Genomic DNA, 20765 nt, shown 5'->3' on the forward strand with positions numbered 1-20765 from the left:
ATGAGATGTTGTCTATTAGTACTTTGAATTTCTGACTTTTTATATATTTAATTTGTTCTAATTAATGGATGTAATGCTAAAATTATCCCAGTTTTGGCTTCTGCATATGGATTCCTAAGCTTTTCTTAGACCCACTACCTAAAACCACTCATATGTCCCTGGGCTGCCTCTGAAGTCTACACTTTTCCTTTTGACCTCTTTGCCTCCTAGCAATCAGCTCTCAAACGAAGACAGCAAACCATGTAGTAGCTAGGCAGGCCACATGAGATCATGAATGTCTAGCATGGCCCCTCGTATTCACTTTTATGGTGTCCTTAGAAGTTATTTTCTCCAAGTTGGCAAGTTTCTCCATGCCTTAGATGTCCATGCGCTTCACTTTGGTTTTCAAGCCAAGCCTCAAGGAAGAGATCACAGTAGAATTCTCTGAATTCTGAGAATTTTCTAAGACCATTCACCAAAGACAGGGATGGAGATAAAAATTTTATTGAGAGCTTTGTACTTTTATCAGATCCATTAGTGCCCTATAGCGGACAATTAGGGCAGGTTAGAGCACATATAACTAGAAGCTCCTGGTCACCACTGCATGTCAAGGAACTAAAGCTTCCCTGAGTACTTGGAGCCAGGAAAGAAGCATGAAGTGGCTTGTGCTCCTCGGGCTGGTGGCCCTCTCAGAGTGCGTAGTCATGTAAGTATGGGGACTGTAAGTGGCATCATCTTCCTTTCTGGGTTAGAAAGAAATGGAATATTTCCCTGATAGTCTTAAGGTTCAACTCTTACTTACTGATAAGCACCTTCTATAGGTACTTATTCTTGCTTCTTTAGCCTTGGGCTTCGCAGGTAGTGCGAAGTGGTAAAGGACCCACGTGCAAATATAGGAGATGTAAGAGATGCAGGTTCAATTCCTAGGTCGGGAATATCCCCTGGAGAAGGACATGGCAACCCAGTCCAATATTTTTGCCTGGAGAATCCCACAGGCAGAGGAGCCTGGCAGGCTGTGGTCCATAGGGTCATATAGAGTTGGACATGACTGAAGGGGCTTAGCACGCATGCAGGCACCTTGCTATTGAAACTGTGGGTCCCAAGGATCGAGATGTAGGTTTCCATGGTTGCATAACTCTTGGGACCCCATCATGTGGTGACCTGCTGAAAATGGAAGACCTTGCAATTGTTTAGTGCACAACCTGTACAAATGTATGTGTGGTCCTGTGGAATAGCATTTTTGTACATTTTATTCTAGGTGTCCTCTCTGTTCTTTCTCTACTTCAGTGTGTATATGTCTATATGTCTATGTCTGCATCTCAGCATCTCTCTCATTTATCTCTCCATCTCTTTGGAAGTCCCTGTGAGTGCAGATTTCTCCGTGTTGTTTTCTCTTCTTTTAATTTTTCAGTTTTGACTCATCCTTGCTTCTTTAGCCTCTTAATTTCCCTAATTTGTTTCCTATCTTCTGGATTCTTCTCTCAACCCTCTGTTCCATTTCTATTTGGAGAAAGATTGGGAGAGCTACTTCTACATTGTTTTACATCTGAAAAGCAGTGTGAACACAGCCAAGTGACAAACTCCTTGAATTTCAGATTCTTTCCCCATAAAATTAGGATAATGATCCCCTTCTACAACCTTCCTCCCTGATCTTCCTTAAGAACAATACAGTGGGATGGCAATAGGAATATTAACAGCTGTCATTGTTGAGATTCACTATACATCAGATACATTATATCATCACTTCACTTATGTCCCAAATTTTCTATATGGAGGGTGGTAATCATTACATTCCACCTTTTTACCCAGGGGTAAGCTGAGAATCCAAATGGTCTTACCCAATGTTACACAACAGAACCTGTATTCAAACCTACACCCTTGCCATGGTATTTGCATGGCATTCCGATAATAAGGTGACATTCATAAAAATGCTTGGAAAATACACAGTGTATTACAACGACAGTTATACCTTAACACAGACAGCTAATGGTATCTTCTCCTTTGTTTCTTTTCCTAATCCTCGGTGAAAGTTTGCCTCTAAAGAAAATGAAGACCTTGCGAGAAACCCTGAGGGAAAAAAACTTGCTGAACAATTTCCTGGAGGAACAAGCTTACAGACTGTCCAAGAATGACTCCAAAATAACTATTCACCCGCTGAGGAACTATCTGGATGTGAGTTTGTAGGGAGGATGGCTCTCACAGCGCCCCCTGGTGCTCTGGCCTAGCACTGAGGTTCTTCTGGAGGTGGCAGATGGGAAGTTGGGGCTGAGGCTCCTGCAGGAGGCAGAAACACTGGGGAACAGGAACCCCATTCCAGAGGAGAAGGCATTCTCATCCACAACTCTTGGTCTGTGGTGACTGGGCCCAGCAATGACCAGGTGGCAGGTAAACATCCATGTCTGTGTCAAAGATGTGTCATTAGTTTGAGGGAGATTGTTCCTTCTGAACTGAGCCACTCAGTTACAGATGAAGGGTGAGCCATCTCTAGTCAAAAGATAAAGCCAACTGCAAAGCAATTGTGAATCCCCCAGGCAGAAGAATTCAACTTCCACAGATGCAAGAATAACAGCAGGAAAAAGTTACCGAATCCCTATTCTGTGTAAGGCCATAAGAATCTAACACTGTGGATGTTGTTATTAGATTAGAGAAAAGAGCACATTTTGTCTTCAAGATTGTGCAGGCAGCCTGAGGGATAGGCAAAGAGTAAATATATGACAAATGAAAGGGTCACCTGTGCAGTGTTTATGGGATGTGGTCTGAGTTTAGAGGGAGTGGCTGGGATTGATCAAGGAGACCCTCCTGGGGAAGGGTGTGCATAGACTGGGTTTGAAGAGGAGACTAGAGAGCTTCTCAAATGAAGACACCAGGACTTCCCTGGAGGTCCAGTGCTTATGACTGGGCTTCGAATGCAGGAGGTACTTTTTCAACCCCTGGTCATAGAGTGAATATCCCACACACCACGTGGTGCAAGAAAAAATATCAAATGCAGGCACCTCTGAGAACAAAGGCTGTGAGCTGCATGGTGATTGGAAAGTGATCTCAGAAGACATGTGACACCCAGAGGGAGGCAGCAGTGTGGGAATCGAGGGGAGCCAGATCTGCACTAACCCACCCATCTTGGTCCCCACAGACTGCCTACGTGGGTAACATCACCATTGGAACACCCCCTCAGGAGTTCCGGGTCGTCTTTGACACAGGCTCAGCTAACTTGTGGGTGCCTTCCATCAGCTGTGTCAGTCCAGCCTGTTGTGAGTACAAACACCCTCCAACCCACCCATCTTTTACTTGCCCTCAACTCCCTTCTCCACCCTTGGCACCTGACTGACACTCATCTCTTGTGTCTGCAGATACACACAAAACCTTCAATCCTCAAAATTCTTCAAGCTTCCGGGAAGCAGGCTCGCCTATCACCATCTTCTAGGATCTGGGACAATTCAGGGATTTCTTGGCTCTGACACCGTTCGGGTAACATGGAAACAAAAGCTGAGTCAGGACTGACTATGGAGTGACCACTGCTTACAAAACAGATACAGGACCAGCTGGCAGGACCATCCTACCCTAACTCCCATAGATACTGGCCATCTTACCCACAGGATCCTGTCCCTGGGGAGACAGTCTCTGTAGTGACACACAAACAAATGGATTAGCTAACCCAGAGAGTTGCTTGGGCTGTGGACTTGCAGCTCCTCTGCCCATGAGCAGCTCAGGGTTCATTTTGCTGGGAGCCAGAAGAGGGGGGAAAAAAGCAGCTACTTTTATATTCTCAGACTGTGCCAGGCACTGCCATGGTAATAACTTGCTTAAACCTGCAACAACCCCACACAGCAGGTGCATTAATTAGCTAATTATACAGATGAGGATACACTGGCTTCCCTGGTAACTCAGAGGTTAAAGCGTCTGCCAGCAACGCAGGAGACCTGGGTTTGATCCCTGGGTTGGGAAGATCCCCTGGAGAAGGAAATGGCAACCCACTCCAGTATTCTTGCCTGGAGAATCCCATGGATGGAGGAGCCTGGTGGGCTACAGTCCATGGGGTTGCAAAGAGTCGGACACGACTGAGCGACTTCACAGATGAGGAAACTGAGGTGCAGACAGCAAGGGCCTTCCTGAGGTCACACGTGTGGTAAGCGAAGGAGCTGGGCTGGATTGGTGAAGCTGGTGGTGGGTGTTTGGGGAAAGGATCAGGGGACCCTGAGGGAAATCAAGCACTTCAGATATCCAGAGTGGATAAGAAGGAGGACTGAGATGTAGGGGGGCCTGATAAGTATGTTCTCAATGTATGGGGCCTTTGGGAGTCTAATAAAACCTATAGCCTCCCTCCCGCAAAGTACCTGAGTAGTTCGCCTCTCTCTCTTACTCTCTCTCTCATACACACTCACACAAACACACACATACCCCCAAAAGGGTATTTCCCAGGCAGTAATTTCATAAGAACCCTGCCAGCAACATTGTATAATGGACTTCTGTCTTTCTGGGCAGATGCAGAACCCAAAATACATTACCGTCAATTCAGTCCATTTCTCTCATCAGTTCATAGAGACGCCAGAGAAGGCTTTCCTGCTCTTTACTCATTTTGTCCATAAGGGGACAGCATTGGATCCTGGCCTGACTCTTGGTTGCCCCACCTGTACGGAAGCCATGAGGCCAGTTTGACTCATTCAGAAGGTGTTTTTCAGAGGGGCAAATGTTTTAAAATATACAGACCCACCTAAATGGAACCCAAATTCCCATCCAGTCTCGGTCTAACCATCTGAGATCTACCTAGGACATAGAAAGACCTCAGTTCTTCTCTGCAGAGCTACTGCAATCTCTTCCTCAACCCAAGCCTAGACCCACTTGCTGCTGCTGCTAAGTCACTTCAGTCGTGTCCGACTCTGTGCGACCCCATAGATGGCAGCCTACCAGGCTCCCCCGTCCTTGGGATTCTCCAGGCAAGAACACTGGAGTGGGTTGCCATTTCCTTCTCCAGTGCATGAAAATGAAAAGTGAAAGTCAAGTCGCTCAGTCGTATCTGACTTTTAGCAACCCCATGGACTGCAGCCTACCAGGCTTCTCCATCCATAGGATTTTCCAGGCAAAAGTACTGGAGTGGGGTGCCATAGGCCCACTTAACAAACGTTTATGTGGGAACACTCTTCTCGCCCACAGATCAGGAACCTTGTTAACCTTAAACAGTTGTTTGGCCTAAGCCAGGAGGAATATGGGTTTGATGGTGCACCCTTTGATGGCGTCCTGGGCTTGGCCTTCCCCTCCATCAGCACCAAAGGTGCCATCCCCATCTTTGACAACTTGTGGTCGCAAGGTGCCTTTTCTGAGCCTGTCTTTGCATTCTACTTGAGCAAGTAAGTCTGAGCTGGACAATCTGGCTCCAAATTAGTCGTAAGATGCTTTCAGTTGCATGAAAATTATGTGACAATTGATACAAAAGTATCCTGAGAGATAATCTAACCCAAGATAACTATGGCCCCAGGGCCCCACCTGGCTTCACCACTGGCTTTTATAATAAAGTTTTATTAGAACACAACCATGCTCCTGGGCACAAGAGCTGGGGCTTGGTGTAGGGGGTGAGCCAAAAGGAAGACTAATGCAAGGTGTCGGGATACGAGTTGTAAGAAAAGGCAACAGGATTTGCTGATGAATTTGACATGGAAGGGAAGAGAGAGAAGGTGGAAATCTTTCCCTTCTCACTAACATTTCACTGAGCACCCAGGACCAGCTACACAAAGAAAGGTAGGACCCAAAACAAAAGTGTGGGACTCCTTTTTCAACAAGTATTGGGAATTTCAAGACAGGGAGAGCAGAGGTGGGGGCCCTGCTGAGTGTGGGGCCCAATGGACAACACAGGTCATGGGCCAGTGAAGCCAACCCTGGGTGACTTGAATCCACACCCTAGTGCTTCAGGCCTTGATTTTTCTGAAAAAAATACAGGCTGGACAAGGGGGAAGCCAAAACCCTTCAGCACACTGACCTCTGAGGGTATCTCTGAGCACTCAGGTTACAGGAGGTCCAGGGCCTCTTCTGAAAACTGAATGGATAGAGCCTTGCCAGGTGGCCAAGCTTCTAACCTCCTTTGTGCCACTCATTAGCCAGCAACCGACCTCAGTCTGGTTCTCAATTGCTCCTAGCCTCGAATTCTGCATCTGTAGATGGAGACCTTATTAGGGCCTTGATGAGTAGACAAGCACAGCTCTCAGACAGAATCTCCTCCAAAGATCTCCCCCTCTCCTCTCTCTACAGATACAAGCCGGAGGGCAGTGTGGTGATGTTTGGTGGGGTGGACCACCGCTACTACAAGGGAGAGCTCAACTGGATACCAGTGTCCCAACCTCGCCACTGGCTGATAAGCATGAACCAGTAAGCCTCTCTCTCTAAGGGTCACCACAAGTGATGCTCCCACAGCTGTACACAGACACAGACAGACACACAAATCCACTCCCAGGCAGTCAACAGACATGCACATCAACCACTATGACACAGACAGACACAAGGCACTCATGCAAACATATAAGCAGGCACATATAAACATGAATAGCCAGCCAGAGACACACAAGTACACACAGAGCCATATATGAACACACATAAACAAACACAGAAACACATAAATACACAAACCACCCAGGGGTTCATAATCACCCCAGGCCTCCTGACCAGGGCTCTGAATAGGGTCCATCACAAGGTCCAGAAAGGCCTGTGCAGCTGCGGGAGGACTGCACCCCTGAGTGTGAGGTGGGGAGCATGGTTATAGGACTTTACAGTGTGGTGAAAAGACAATCAGGGAGAATTACCTCAGCCTGAACAAAGCTGTGGTAAGATGACCCACTGTCCAGGGCTACAAAGGACCAAGGAAGTTCTCAGCAAGATAAATGTCAGGTTAAAAACAGGGAAAGTCCTGAAGAAATGGGGAAAACTAGTCTCCTTAGGGAGAAGCTAGCCAGCAGTGGAGAGAGGTTGGTCATGGTCTTGGGACCTGAAAATGACTCATAAAAAGAGACACCCCACACCCCTGGGCACACAGTGGGGCGGGGGTTATAACTGAAAGAATCGGGAAGGTGAGTAGCTTGAGAAGAAGAGGCAATAATTGATGAGATTCTGTGTTTGACCCTCAGATAAAAGCTTACCTGTCCTTTGAGGTTCTGTGTCTAGTCAGGTATCTCCTGGTCAGGGTCTCAGTGTCTGAGCCCAATGAGGAGGTGCTGCTCAGAGACACTGTCTCCCAGGGCAGCCAGTCTCCCCCACCCTATGAGAATCTGCTGCCCACAGGGACCTCCATCTTCACAGTGTGTTTGTCCCATTGTTGGTGAGACATCAGATATACCTCTCTGGATGGTCTTCATTACTTTCACAGTCTTCATTCACTCATTCAACAGACAAGCATTGTGCATCCACTGTGTGCCAAGCAATTTAGGAAGGCAATGAGAATAAAGCTTGCCCTCACATCTAAGAAAGTAAATGTACAAGAAATGACACACACACAGAGTGAACTGTCACCTTGGTACATGCTAGACATGAGGAAGGGTCTACAGAGAGTGACCAAGACAGGAGACTGATATACACCGGGAGAAAGATTTCCCTGAAACCATGACAGTTAAGCTGAAATCTGGAAAATGAGGAGAAATTAGCTAGTCAAAGGGGAGGGGACGCTTCTAGCAAGGAAGCCCAGCATGTGGCAAGGTATAAAAGAGCCAAGGTACAAAAGGTGTATTCAAGTACTGCTCAAGGATGTCAAGGAAGGTGCTGTGATCAAAGCAAAAGAAAAGTCAGGGCAAGAGATGACTCACTGTTCTAGAGACAGTCAGGGAGGGGGCAGCTGTGAGGGAGGGAGCTCACAGTCCCTCAAGGAGGGAGCCTTCCACATGACCCTGAGGCCCGCTTTGTCTACTGTCTCTCAGCATCAGCATGAATGGGAATATTGTTGCTTGTTCTCATGGATGTCAAGCCTTTGTGGACACCGGGACATCATTGATCTACGGCCCAACAGACCTAGTCACCAACATCAACAAGCTCATGAACGCCAGGCTTGAGAATTCTGAGGTGAAGGGTCATGCCACAAGGTCACTCCCAGTCTCCCCACATAATAAGGATTCTCTGGGCCAACCTCTCTCCTTCTCTCTAACAGTATGCAGTTTCATGTGATGCCGTAAAGACCCTGCCTCCTGTCATCTTCAACATCAATGGCATCGAGTATCCACTGCCCCCTCAAGCCTACAACACCAAGGTGAGGGGCCATCCCTGAGGGTTTGTTCTCTAAATTAGGGTTTGCAGGAACCCTTGGGCTACTGCTGGGAGGAGGGCATGCTCCTCAGGCCAAGCCACAACTTGCAGATGCTGCTGAGCCCCTGTGGCTGGGCCAGTGCCTCCCACAAAATCAACCACTTGAGAGTAGAGGACAATCTGGGACATCCATCCTCCTGAAATAAATGTGGAGACACCACTCCATGATGACATGGTGGGAGTCACAAGGAGAGGGGAACACTAAGGGCCTCTGCCCTCATAGGTCTTCAGTTCAACTAGACCCCTCAGATGCAGAAATACAGGAAGTCAGCTCTAGGGATCCTTAAAATAGGACATGTGACAAGGGGGGTTGGCTGGTGGCAGTCCCTGTGTGTGCTCCCACCATAATGATTAACAGTCTCCCTTTCCTTATTGAAATTGTCCTGGTTACAATAAATTACATGGCTACCTTAGACCTTGACTGCAACTTCCCCTTGCTAAGTCCCAGTTTCCCCTCTGTGAGTCAGGCTACCTGACCCCTCTATGGGGAGGTTGGATGCTAAGGTGATTAAAGGGTACACAGTGACTGCTCAGCCCTGACACAGGGTGGAGGCTTCACGTCAGCTCCCTGTGGGAGTTCAGAGCAGGCTGTTGGGCTCAAAGAAGGCTTTGAGGAAGAGAGGGAATTGCAGTAATTCTAAAACCCCTGACTCATGGCACCATAGGGAGGCCTGCTTGGGTCTAGGCAAATCTGCCCTGGGTTCCATGCAAATGGCACCCCACAGTGCTCTGCAAAGGGACCCTGGGACTTATTAGGGGTGATGAGGGCTATGGACCGACAGGTGGGGATGGAGACCAGAATAAGTCACCCAGCCAAGCCTGGAGTGGCCAAAGGCTGAGTGTGGGTCCAAACAGGCTTCTCAGAGGGCCTGAGCGAAGGCTTAAAGAATGTGTTGTGAGCGCTGCTTTGAATGTATTTAACATGTATAACCAACAGTGAGCTACTGTATAGCACAGGGAACACTGCTCAACATAAGGTGGCAGCCTGGATGGAAAGGATATCTTTGGGACAAGGATACGTGTATATGTATGACTGAGTCCCTTTACTATCCACCTGAAACTTCAAATACTGTTAATCAGCTATACTCCAAAACAAAATTAAAAGTTTAAAAAAAGAGCTGGTTTTGGGAACCCAGGAGAAGAACAGGCATTCTCTGCAGAGAAAACAAGGAGCAGGAGTCAGAAGGAAAGAAACAGAGAGTGGGAGGAGAACCAAGGGACGCTCTTGTTCTTTTCTAAAAAACTGTATTGCAGTATAACTGATCTTCAGTGTTGCCTTAAGTTATACTGCACAGCTAAGTGATTTAGCTGTACATATTTAAATATATTTTTTATTAGTTAATCAGTAAATATTGAATATAGTTCCTTGCACTATAAGTAGGACTTTGTTACTTTTCTGTATATTATTTTGCATCTGATAACTCCAAACTTCCAATCCTCCCCTCCCCACACTCCCGAATATGTCAGTCACACGACTTGGCCCTTTTTGGTTTTGGATGAACCCTCATATCCCCAGCTGCTGAGAAAATCACCTGAGACTTACAAAAAAAGGGAAATAAAATGAAGAAGTGTGTCAGGTCTGGATACTGAGGAGGGAGTAGCAGGTAAGCACACAGGCTGACTGGTGTATGTCTCTAACTCCCCCAGGATAAAAACTCCTGCATTAGCATCTTTCAAGGGGGCCTAGAAAATCTCTCTCCAGACAACTGGCTCTTGGGTGACGTCTTTCTGAGGCAGTACTTCTCAGTTTTTGATCGAAAAAATGAAAGGATTGGCCTGGCTCCGGCAGTGTAAATGCTTGGACTGTTTCAGGAATCAAGCAGGCGACTCCTAACACACACTCGCTCACACTAGGGCACTCCTGCCCAGCGATGCTGGTGAACTGTGTTTGGTGCTCTGCAAGCTCTATTCTCAGTAAAGAATAAAATGTTTCACTCTTAATGGTGCTAAAACAAATGGGTGCCTCTTTTTGGGTGTGGGAGGTGCATCATAATCAGGGAGGATCTAGAACCAAGTCTGAACCACTAGGGAGAGGAGCTCAACTCCAGCTGGTTTCAAGGAAAGGGGAGACTTTTCATAAGAACACTGGAGATCGTGTACATAGGAACCAGAGAAGATAGAGAGATCTCAGTGACTGGACCCAAGAAATCAGAAGTCATCAGTTCTCTCTTTCTCACCCTCGCTCTTTCCCCTCTTTCCTTTGTATGTCTAGCCTGACAGCTTTCTTCCTTAAGGCTTCTACACCTAGTGAGGGAGACCAGAGCTACATGCCTTAGGGTTTTTATCCCTAAGGCGTCTAACCCATAAGGAAAGAAGCTCATAGTCTTGAGGGTTCAAGGGAGTGCTCTGACTAGTCCACCTCAGATCACATGTCTGTATGGTATCTCCAATTTTCTTGAAGAGATGTCTTGTCTTTGCAATTCTATTGTTTACCTCTATTTCTTGCACTGTTCACTTAAGAAGGCTTTCTTATCTCTCCTTGCTCTTCTCTGGAAGTCTGCATTCCTTTGATTTTAGCTTTCTCCTTTGCGTTTGCTTTCACTTCTCTTCTTTTCTCAGCTATTTGTAGCCATCCCCAGATAACCACTTTGCCTTCTTGCATTTCTGTTTCTTGGAGATGGTTTGATCACCACCTTCTGTACAATGTTAGAAATCTCCATCATTAGTTCTTCAGGCACCCTGTCTACCGGATTTAATCCCTTGAATCTATTTGTCACCTCTGCTGTATAATCATAAGGGGTTTGATTTAGGTGATACTTGAACGGTCTAGTTGTTTTCTCTCCTTTCATCATTTTAAGCCTGGATATTGCTTGCTTCTGCCTACACAATTAGTGGCAGGTCACCACCCTCTGTCCCTGGTGGGAGCAGAGCAAAACCACACAATTTGGGATCTGATGTCCTGAGTTTGCACTTTGGCTCCTCATATCCCTAGTTGTGTGAGCTTGATCAAGTCCCTTAACCTCAGTTTCCTCATTAGGAAAGTGAGCATCATGATGATAATTCCACCTTGGAGACTGTATGTGTGCCTGGGAGGAGCAAGTAGCCCTGAGAAGGCTTTTTGAATTCCTGAGTCTGGAGCAAATGTGAATTATTCTGCCTCTTCAGGTGGCAATCTTCTGTTTAGAGACAACTCTCACCACGCTTAGGGCTCAATATGAGTCAAGCAAAATGACTTCTGTTTCTGAACCATGACAAGGAACTCTGACTGAGCAGCACTTCTTTTTCCTGGATCCACCAGGAGCTAAAGAGCTGGCTTCACTTACTCCCCTCCTCACACTTATCAGCCAACCTTTCCTTGCCAAATACTTCTAGCCTAAAATCACACTGCAGGGAGAGTTGTAAAGGCTTTTGGTCTCTTGTCAGTTCCCCGCATCTCCTAGGTAGCACAGGAATCTGTTACTATGGCAACCTGCACAGTCCAATCTCAACCTGTTAAATGGAACTGTCCGCATTCGGCCCCTCATGTCTAGAACACCGGCAGTTGCCTTAGAAACCTTCCTATGCCTGCTATTTAGTGAGGAAATACATGTGAACCTGAACTAGCTTTCTTTTCCAAGGGTGATTCCAACCATGCAAAGAAGTAACCAGATATTTAGTCATCTAACTACCCACGGGACTTAACAAAATCAAAGCACCCATCACTCATTTGTGACTTGCCTCAAAACAGCATTGAAGTGATCTGCTGCAACAATCTGCTGCAACATTGGCATGTACACTTCAGAAGGAAGACGTTTCAGATTTCTTTCTTTCTAAGCAGTTTCTGGGGATGAGATTGCAGTAGGAGATCTCACCACCCCCCAGTCCTAAATAGTTAACATGGCATGAAAGAAAGAATTGCTTTCAAGGCTTAAGAACCCATATTCTGGATTGAAATCCCAGATTGACCTTTTACTAGCTACAGGACCTTGGACAAATTATTCATCCTCTTAATTTGTTTCTTATTGATAAAATGGGATTAATTCTGTAACAGAGTTCACTCTTTCACAGACCTTAGCGGGTTGTCATTGCTTTGCACCATTGGCCCTTACCGTGTTACCAGGCAACTGTTACCCCAAGACCATTAGTGATCTTGCTCTGCCATTGATTGCTGCAAGTGGCCCCTTCCCGAAACAACCAGCTGTCTATGAGCATCACTTAGAGGCCCATTCAGCCTACAGTAGGTGGAGAGTTGGTTCTCAGGCTAAAGTGAAATAAGAGTTGAATCCCATTTTTTACCTGGGGCCCTCCAGCTTAGCTGGCCTTGGGCCAATGGGTTAGCTGGCATACACAGGGAACCAGCTTGGGGGCATCCTACAGGGCTCCAGAGCCCTCACCAAGGTCACCCCTGGTCCTGAGTCTGGCCATAAGACAGTGGTGAACATCTCCCCACTTCCTGCCTCGGGAAGAGCAGTGCCAGTCTGCCTGGGTCCCAGTCTGCAGGACTTGCCCATCCTGCAGTGGGCAGGCTGTGGAGCTTGAGGGGCAGTTGGGTCCTGGGACCCTGGCTCTGTCAGCAGTAGCAGCTGGGCAGGGTATGGGGATGTAGCCCTGAAGGAGCAGAAAATTAAGATCTTGTTCCCCTTAACTAAGACCAGGACCTTAGAAGGAGAAAACTGTGCCTTGGGACCTTGCCCTTTCTTGTCAGAACAGAGAAAATTTGTTTGGCAGAGATTTATAGGGACATCATTACCTTACCAAGACCTGATCTCAAGAACAAAAGATGTGACACCAAGAAGTTTGTAACAACTAATCACACCACAGAAAACAAGAAGCCAGGCCAGACTTTCCTCAAATCTACTTGTGATTCTGGCAGGAATCTACAGAGGCCATCACCACACAGGTGAAATGTGGCAGTTCACTTTTACTGCCGCAGTGAGCTCTGGATTCATTTCCTTCCTAGTGCAGAATGTCCACCAGGAGCCAGGCCCTCCAGCAGCTGCCTGCCTGGTTTTTGCAGACTCAGCCCTCTCCAGGTCTCTTCCACATTCCCCAGTAAAGTCTAAAGAACAAACACAGTCAAAACTCTCATATCCTGCTGCAAGCAGTTTGTTGGTTTGTTTGTTTGTTAAACAGCCTTTGGTAACATGTTCAAAATCTTGAGTTCTTTGTCTTGGGACTGAAGGATCTGCACCAGAGAATCAGGAACCTCCCCTTCCAGCTAAATCTTTCTCCATTCCCACATGAACCACAGGCTTCACTGGACCCTCTCTTCTCATTGTTGCTGTTCATTCACTAAGCCATGTCGAACTCATTGTGATTCCATGGACTGCAGCATGCCAAGCTTCTCTGTCCTTCACTATCTCCCATAGTTTCCTCAGACTCATATCCATTGAACTGGTGAATCCATCTAACCATCTCATCCTGTCAACCCCTTCTCCTCCTGCTCTCAATCTTTCCCAGTATCAGGGTCTCTTCCAATGAGCTGGCTCATGCATCAGGTGGCCAAAGCACTGGAGCTTCATCTTCAGCATCAGTCCTTCCACTGAATATTGTTCTACAACTCTGAAAACAGAAATCATGTTTCCAATCACCTAACAAGCATTAAACATTGATAAAGATGAATAGAAATGGGATCTTGTCCTCTGGGAACTCCCAACACTACTGCTCCTGCCTTTACTATTGCCATTCCATTCCTTGGCCTAGAATTTCTTCCTGGTACATTCTTCAGGTTGAAATGGCCTGCTGACCCATCCCTGTTAGCTATCCAGGAATTGTTCCTTCCTCATTCCCCACAGACTTCTTCCTGCTCCCTGATGATCCTCTGTGCATACCACATTCCGATTACTATGTAAGAATCAGCATGTTTCTCCAGAAAGACAGGGGCTCCCCAAGGACCCAACACACGTTCCCCATCATGTCTGCACCCCTGCATGGAGGTCAGTGCCTAGCATGCACAAGGAACTCAGTGAGTGCTGACTGCAAGGGGACCTCCATTTTGGCAGACTTACAGGAGCAAAGACCATATTTATCCTCCTGCCTCAAACAACTCCAAACCAGACAAAATAAATGAAGCATTAGCTTTTCTACATCAAACATCAGGCACCAGAGAATGGATTCCTGAGAGGGGGAAGGAACGGAGGTGAGCCTTACAATTGTTCCAGCTCTAGACAGAGTTTCCAACACATGGCACAGGGAGGGGGTATCCAGGAAGAGCCAAACAATCTCCCCAGATTTGGAAAGAAAGAGCTGTGACTCTATTAGTTAGAGTTCACATGGAGAGCTACACATAGAGAACAGTATGAGTTTGTAGGATACAGCTCTCCAGTTTTCAACTGACTGTTGATAGTACAGTGAACTTAAAGCAATAGCAACAAAAATCATGCAAAACAAACCATAAATTTATTTTAAAAGACGGTGGAAAAAAAATAATTGTCTGTCAGAGAGCTTTGAAACAACTTTCAGTTCAGTTCAGGTCACTCAGTCGTGTCCGACTCCTTGTGACCCCATGAATCACAACAAGCCAGGCCTCCCTGTCCAACACCAACTCCCAGAGTTCACCCAAACTCATATGCATCCAGTCGGTGATGCCATCCAGCCATCTCATCATCTGTCATCACCTTCTCCTCCTGCCCCCAATCCCTCCCAGCATCAGGGTTTTTTCCAGTGAGTCAACACTTCGCATGAGGTGGCCCAAGTATTGGAGTTTCAGCTTCAGCATCAGTCCTTCCAATGAACACCCAGGACTGATAGTCTTTAGGATGGACTGGTTGGATCTCCTTGCAGTCAAAGGGACTCTCAAGAGTCTTCTCCAACACCACAGTTCAAAAGCATCAATTCTTCGGCGCTCAGCTTTATTCACAGCCCAACTCTCATATCTATACATGACCACTGGAAAAACCATAACCTTGACTAGATGGACCTTTGTTGCAAAGTAATGTCTCTGCTTTTAAATATGCTGTCTAGGTTGGTCATAACTTTCCTTCCAAGGAGTAAGCATCTTTTAATTTCATGGCTACAATCACCATCTGCAGTGATTTTGGAGCCCAAAAAAATAAAGTCTGACACTGATTCCACTGTTTCCCCATCTACTTCCCATGAAGTGATGGGACCGGATGCCATGATCTTAGTTTTCTGAATGTTAAGCTTTAAGCCAAATTTTTCACTCTCCTCTTTCACTTTCATCAACAGGCTTTTTGTTTCCTTTTTGCTTTCTGCACTAAGGGTGGTGTCATCTGCATATCTGAGGTTATTGATATTTCTCCCAGCAATCCTAACTCCAGCTTGTGCTGATTCCAGCCCAGCGTTTCTCATGTTGTACTCTGTATATAAGTTAAATAAGCAGGGTGACAATATACAGCCTTAAGTTACTCCTTTTCCTATTTGGAACCAGTCTGTTGTTCCATGTCCAGTTCTAACTGTTGCTTCCTGACCTGCATATAGATTTCTCAAGAGGCAGGTCAGGTGGTCTGGTATTCCCATCTCTTTCAGAATTTTCCACAGTTTATTGTGATCCACACAGTCAAAAGCTTTGGCATAGTCAATAAAGCAGAAATACATGCTTTTCTGGAACTCTCTTGCTTTTTCCATGATCCAGCAGATGTTGGCAATTTGATCCCTGGTTCCTCTGCCTTTTCTAAAACCAGCTTGAACATCAAGAAGTTCACAGTTCACATATTGCTGAAGCCTGGCTTGGAGAATTTTCAGCATTACTTTACTAGTGTGTGAGATGAGTACAACTGTGCAGTAGTTTGAGCATTTTTTGGCATTTCCTTTCTTTGGGGTCGGAATGAAAACTGACCTTTTCCAGTCCTGTGGCCACTGCTGAGTTTTCCAAATTTGCTAGCATATTGAATGCAGCACTTTCACAGCATCATCTTTCAAGATTTGAAATAGCTGAACTGGAATTCCATCACCTCCACTGGCTTTGTTCATAGTGATGCTTTCTAAGGCCCATTTGACTTCACATTCCAGCATATCTGGCTCTAGGTTAGTGATCACAGCATCGTGATTATCTGGGAGGTGAGATTTTTTGGTACAGTTCTTCTGTGTATTCTTGCCACCTCTTCTTGATATCTTCTGCTTCTGTTAGGTCCATACCGTTTCTGTCCTTCAATGAGCCCATCTTTGCATGAAATGTTCCCTTGATATCTCTAATTTTCTTGAAGAGATCTCTAGTCTTTCCCATTCTGTTGTTTTCCTCTATTTCTTTGCAATGATCACTGAGGAAGGCTTTCTTATCTCTTCTTGCTATTCTTTGGAACTCTGCATTTGACCGTGTGGATCACCACAATCTGTGGAAAATTCTTCAAGAGATGGAATTACCAGATCACTTGACCTGCCTCTTGAGAAATGTGTATGCAGGTCAGGAAGCAACAGTTAGAACTGGACATTAAACAACAGACTGGTTCAAACAGGGAAGGAGAACAGGGAAGGCTGTATGTTGTCACCCTGCTTATTTAACTTCTATGCAGAGGACATCATGAAAAACACTGGGCTGGAAGAAGCACAAGCTGGAATCAAGATTGCTGGGAGAAATATCAATAACCTCAGATATGCAGATGACACCACCCTTATGGCAGAAAGTAGTAGACCTAAAGAGCCTCTTGATGAAAAGGAAAAAGTTGGCTTAAAGCTCAACATTCAGAAAACTAAGGTCATGGCATCTGGTCCCATCACTTCATGGCAAATAGATGAGGAAACAGTGGAAACAGTGTCAGACTTTATTTTTGGGGGCTCCAAAAAACTGCAGATGGTGAGTGCAGCCATGAAATTAAAAGACGCTTACTCCTTGGAAGGAAAGTTATGACCAACCTAGATAGCATATTTAAAAGCAGAGACATTACTTTGCAACAAAGGTCCATCTAGTCAGGCTATGGTTTTCCCAGTAGTCATGTATGGTAGGAAGAGTTGAACTGTGAAGAAAGCTGAGCGCCGAAGAATTGATGCTTTTGAACTGTGGTGTTGGAGAAGACTCTTGAGAGTCCCTTTGACTGCAAAGAGATCCAACCAGTCCATCCTAAAGGAGATCAGTCCTGGGTGTTCAGTGGAAGGACTGATGCTGAAGCTGAAACTCCAATACTTGGGCCACCTCATGCGAAGAGTTGACTCATTGGAAAAGATCCTAATGCTGGGAAGGATTGGGGGCAGGAAGAGAAGGTGATGACAGATGATGAGATGGCTGGATGGCATCACCGACTTGATGGACATGGGTTTAGGTAGACTCCAGGAGTTGGTGATGGACAGGGAGGCCTGGTGTGCTGTGATTCATGGGGTCGCAAAGAGTCAGACACAACTGAGCAACTGAACTTAACTGAACTGAACTCAAGGCTATGATTTTTCCAGTATTCATGTATGGATGTGAGAGTTTGATTATAAAGAAAGCTTAGCACTGAAGAATTGATGCTTTTGAACTGTGATGTTGAAGACTCCTGATAGTCCTTTGGACTGCAAGGAGGTCCAATCACTCCATCCTAAAGGAAATCAGTCCTGAATATTCATTGGAAGGACTGATACTGAAGCTGAAATGCCAACACTTTGGCCACCTGATGCAAGAACCAACTAATTGGAAAAGACCCTGATACTGGAAAGATTGAAGTCGGGAGGGGAAAGGGATGACCAAGGATGAGATGGTTGGATGGCATCACTGACACATTGGATATGAGTTTGATTAGGCTCCGGGAGTTGGTGATGGTAGGGAAGACTGGCATGCGGCAGTCCATGGGGTCTCAAAGAGGCAGACACGACTGAGAGACTGAACTGAACTGAACTGAGCCATCAGATGAATAGCATGAATGTTAAAACTACCATCAAAAAAAAGTTACAGCTAATTAACTGATAAAGTATATAAAAGTATACGAGGAACTTCCCAGGTGACTCAGTGGTAAAAATCTGCCTGCCAATGTTGGATACGTGGGCTCCATCCCTGATTCTCGTAGATCCCACCTGCAGTGGAGCAGTTAAACCCATTTACCACAGCTATTGAGCCTCTGCTCTAGAGTCTGGGAACTGCAACTACTGAGTCCACGTACCCTAGAGCCCATGGTTCCCAACAGGAAAAGCCAAAGCAATAAGAAGCTTGCACGCTGCAATGAAGAGTAGCCCTGGCTCATTGCAACTCGAGAAGACAAAAATAAGTATATAAAATTATTTTAAGAAATGCATAGATTATGGACTCTGTGGGAGAGGGAGAGGGTGGGAAGATTTGGGAGAATGGCATTGAAACATGTAAAATATCATGTGTGAAACGAGATGCCAGTCCAGGTTCGATGCACGATACTGGATGCTTGGGGCTAGAGCACTGGGACAACCCAGAGGGATGGAAGGGGGAGGGAGGATGGAGGTGGGTTCAGGATGGGGAACACATGTATACCTGTGGCGGATTTATTTTGATATTTGGCAAAACTAATACAATTATGTAAAGTTTAAAAATAAAATAAAATTTAAAAAATTTGTAATGAAGAACATATTAAAAAAAAAGAAATGCGTAGAAAATAAAAAGTATGCTGCATGGAAAGAACAGCAGATTAGACACTACAGAAGAAAAAAAAAATCAGTGTACTTGAAGAAGTAGCAGCAGAAACTATGCAAAATCAACCCCAAATTAAAAGAAAAATTGATGAGGTGGAAAATAAATTGTGCGTCAAGAGAGCTTTGAAATAATTTTAATGCTAAACTACATGTAACTGGAGCCCCACAGAAACATCATTTCTGTTCTTTTTAATTTCTTTAGAAAATAATTGTAAGACATCACACACAATATGATTACATTTTGTAAATATATATATATATATTTCTAGGTGAAGTATACATATAGAAAAAAGACTGAGATAATATAAATTAAAATGTTAATAACAATCTTTTGAGGTTGGGTGGATTATAAGAGATTTTTTTTCCTCCAACTGTCTACAATAAACATATTTTAATTTTGTTTAAAAAAAGAAAAGAAAAGAATTGACTGTTTAAAGCAAAAATTGTAACAATATATCATGCGATTTATAATGGATGTAGAAGTGAAATGTGTGACAATAACAGCAAAAAGGCCAGGCAGGAGGGAATGAGAGTACAGCATGGTTAGGTTCTTATTCTACATGTAAAGCAATAGAAGATCACTTGATGGTCAACTAGCAAGGTAAAGATGCATACCATGACTCTTAATACAGCCACTTCATAAAAAAGAGTGACAGCTAATAAACTGACAAGGGATATAAAAGGGAATCATAAAAACTACTCAAAGCAAAGAAGTCAGAGGAAAAGTGGAAAAGGGGAAGAAAGAACATGGGACAGATTGAAAACAAACAGCAAGGTAATAGAATAAAACCCAACTAAAGTTAACCCCACACATGTGAACGCAGATTGAAGACATAACGCAGGCTGCAGATGAGAGCAGATCCCCATATGCTGCCCTCTACAGCGGAAATAGAACCTGCCAGGCTCCGGGGCCCATGTGCCTGGGCACAGAGCAGCCCCAAAAGTTTATATGGAACAGTACGTTAGAAGGACTCAATCATACAAAGTATATTCTCTGTTTATAAAGAAATTAGAAATCAATGTTCACTGGACAGCAGAGTAATAAGGTGATAGCATAGTGCCGACCTCCCCTCTTTTACTACTTTAATTCTGCCCAGGAGGGAGCAGATAAATTGGCAAGACTTACATGTCTCCAGTACTAGACATACCTGATTGGTGTTATTTGTTTAATTTTCACGTTTCAGTCTCCTTTCTCCTCTCCTGTCTGCCCCATCTTAAGCCGCAGGGTCTTCTAAGCCACAGTTATGTCGCTACAAACAAATCTGTATGGTGTTTGCTGAGTTTCCAGTAAACCGGTGAACCTTGCTTCTTCCTATTTTGTACTTTTGGTTCTTTTCTGCCAACTCTGGCTCTTGTCTCACCTCCTGGGATCCTGGTCCTCTGTCACTTGCAGCTATGTTCCTATACCCCAGGCCTCCATCACACCCAGTGGCATTTCTTTTCAGAGTGGCCATAATACATGCAAAAAGTGAAAGAGCAGGCAGCTCCTTACTCTCTTCTCTTGTTCCTTCATGACATACATTCACTGAAAGCCTGTGTAGCAAGTCTGCTACTTACACACCTTCAAGTTGAGAACTTTCAAAGATGTAAAAGTGCATTTGCATATCCAAACACATCAGTTAGTTCACAGGTCTGACACACATCATTTTGGTTACATCTCTGACAAGTGATTGTGTTTTTACATACTTTATTGTATAGAACTATATGGAGTAGAGTAGTACAGTACCTTTATTTCAAACCTACAATGTCTGAAAGGCCAGTTTTGAACACCCTTTGAAATAGAACTTGTTCATATATAGGGGACTTATTGTTCTGCTAAGATGTGTGGATACAAAAGTGAACATACCATCTCCAGGTCCAAGGAAGTCACATTCCTGGTTGGGATATTAGAGGAAATATGAGCTCTCCCTACTCCAATACATCTCAGTCCTTCAGATGACCTTAATCAGGAACAAAAAATATTAAAATAGCAATAATTATCTTGTTTTTACCTGCTTCTAAAAAGTGTTGTTTAGCTGCTCAGTACTGGATCTTGTTATGCTGGTGGACTGGATGGAGAAGTGATGTGA

The 20765-nt window shown here is 45.0% G+C and overlaps 1 pseudogene across 1 annotated transcript; it reads left to right on the plus strand.

Moving 5' to 3' along the window:
• The first annotated feature begins 557 nt into the window (after positions 1–557).
• Positions 558–10059, plus strand: LOC147342143 (pregnancy-associated glycoprotein 2-like; annotated as a pseudogene). Its single transcript, XR_015157837.1, has 9 exons — positions 558–685; positions 2010–2151; positions 3110–3227; positions 3327–3444; positions 5128–5321; positions 6217–6333; positions 7869–8010; positions 8096–8194; positions 9898–10059. The product of XR_015157837.1 is annotated as a pregnancy-associated glycoprotein 2-like (transcript).
• Positions 10060–20765: the final 10706 nt, after the last annotated feature.

The sequence above is a fragment of the Bos grunniens genome, chromosome 29 (genome assembly GCF_055505025.1).
Source record: "Bos grunniens cultivar Pamir isolate PY7600 chromosome 29, Bosgru_T2T1.0, whole genome shotgun sequence".
NCBI lineage: Eukaryota > Metazoa > Chordata > Mammalia > Artiodactyla > Bovidae > Bos > Bos grunniens.